This window comes from Trachurus trachurus (genome assembly GCF_905171665.1).
Source record: "Trachurus trachurus genome assembly, chromosome: 23".
Classification (NCBI taxonomy): Eukaryota; Metazoa; Chordata; class Actinopteri; order Carangiformes; family Carangidae; genus Trachurus; species Trachurus trachurus.
This window is the reverse complement of record NC_139912.1, coordinates 24746403-24748976: the sequence shown is the minus strand read 5'-3', so window position 1 is coordinate 24748976 and position 2574 is coordinate 24746403.

Sequence of the window (2574 nt, the reverse complement as noted above, 5' to 3'; positions counted from 1 at the left end):
CTACCATGCTCCTCAAAGTTGCTTAGTGCCAGAGAAAGAGATACAGACCCTCAGGCCACGACAGAGGTGTCATTCAACTTGTTGTAAGTCGATGTATCATCACAAAAGTTATGAAAATATTTGATGAAGGTTGAAAAGTTCCTTAGTGTTGGTTTAAAGTGTCTATTTTCATAATTTAAAAAAAAGCAAAAAACGTAAAATCTCGTTTTTGGCACTCAACGCATGGGAACGAAAAACGAGAAATTACGTGGTTGGCACTCAATGGGTCTCATTCATGAAACGTGAGTAAATCTGTGTGTAGATTTGCACATAAAAGCTCACTCTACTAAAACTCTACTCCGGATTCATGAACGGTGCGGGAAACTCAGATTTGATCGTAAACACGTGTGTAACTTCATGAATGCCAACCCATCGTAACCTAACAACACGCCCCCGGTGATCAGCAATTAGCATAGATCTCCATACATGAATAGCCATATAAGGAGATCCTGACCACCTTACCCCTTGGACGCACTGCACGCGGAAGCTGGGCGCGCGCACTGCGCGCGGCTTCTCGGGCGCTTGGGTGGTCGCACTAGGAGCATACTTCTCCTCTTCTCTCCGCGCCGGTCAGACATCGACTGCAGTCGTTCATACTCGTATTCACTCGGTTTTCCACACACACGTCATTTTAAACATGTGTCTGTGTGTCTCATGTGCAGACGCAACGGTCAAATATGTATAGATGGACAAGCAACAACTTAATTAATCATCATTTAATTATTTTATTTTGAAAATTGACCGGATTCTCTCGCCTTTTCTGTGCCCGACTTCCTGTCTGGTACGACCACGTCTGTCCAGCTTGACAGACGGCGCTCTCGGCGCGCGCGGCTCGCGCGAAAAATAGAAATGAACCGAACTGAAGCGCTCCAGGCGCGCGCACTGCGCTCCACAGCGCGAGATGTGCGGCCAGGCAGACCTGTTAACATGTGCGCCGAACTGAAACTCCCTCCGCTCCAGGGCGCTGCGCTTCGGTTCCGCGTCTAGTGCGTCCAAGCTGTTATTAGGAGGTAGGTGCATCCCGCTCACCTGTGGCCATGACGCAAACGAGGAAAGAGGGAGAGAGAGAAAAAAAGAGAGATCACGGATCGAAGTCATTTTGGGTGAAGTGGAGTCCAGAAAAAATATTTAATTCTTTTCTGTTAGTAGTGGTGTGACTGACTGGGACAGGTCAAAGGCTGGAGGGAAGTAACAGATTTAGTGAATTAAGTAGGCCTATCCTTGGTTGATTAAAGAACCGTTTAAGAAGTAAAGCCAGAATAGTTAGATATGAAACTTAAAAAAAAAAAAAAAAAAACACAACTACAGAGCTACAGCAGCGACGGGAGGAGGAGGTTCTTCACAGCCTCAGCTGTAGAGGAGCATGGTTCTATCAGCACATGAAGTTATATGGGCAGGTTATATTCTTAGAAGCACCAGCCGTCTGTCCCATCCAAACCGGTGCCGACTGCGCTGCTGCGCAGGGTGAAGTGTGCGCCCACCGAGCGCATACTGTAGCAACACAAATACGTTTTTTCCGGTTTTATATCATATTATCATCATCATAAGATGGAGCCTTGACGTGTTTGTGCGTGTCCGATCCCTAAAACGTCTCTCTCTCCAAATATTTCTAATTGTTTGTCATGTTTAAATTACGTGTTTCAAAGGCATCGGCGTATTTTGAACATGAGAGGGAGTAATACGGATTAAAATTTTAATTTTCAACAGTGACAAGCAGTATTTATTTGCATTCCTACATTTACACAAGCGCTACACACAGTCCGGAGCAGGTGTAGATTTTGTGAGTAGCTACGAAAAAATCAGCACTACTAAAAGATTGATGAATGCGGAAATCCACGTAAATTTGCGCTGCTCAGGGTTTACACGCAAATCCGTGCTGCTCACGTTTCATGAATGAGACCCAATGAGTTAACAAATAAGTACATTACAATATCACGGAAAAGTCAATTTCCAGTAGTTCAACCCCAACCAAGTATTGAGGACATAGTTTTCAGAAGGCCAACATTTCTATATTAAAAATGGTTAAAAAAAAAAAAATCCTTTGCAATATTTCCATTTTGGAGATACTGGGTCTCATTCATGAAACGTGAGTAAATATGTGTGTAGATTTTCACATAAAAGCTCACTCTACTAAAACTCTACTCCGGATTCATGGTGCGGGAAACTCAGATTTGATCGTAAACATGTGTGTAACTTCATGAATGCCAACCCATCGTAAACTAACAACACGCCCCCGGTGATCAGCAATTAGCATAGATCTCCATACATGAATAGCCATATAAGGGGATCCTGACCACCATATTAGGAGGTAGGTGCATCCTGCTCACCTGCGGCCATGACAAACAAGGAAAGAGGGAGAGAGAGAAAAAAAGAGAGATCACGGATCGAAGTCATTTTGGGTGAAGTGGAGTCCAGAAAAAATATTTAATTCTCTTCTGTTAGTAGTGGTGTGACTGGGACAGGTCAAAGGCGTGGAGGGAAGAAACAGATTTAGTGAATTAAGTATCCTTGGTTTATTAAAAAAACGTTTAAGAA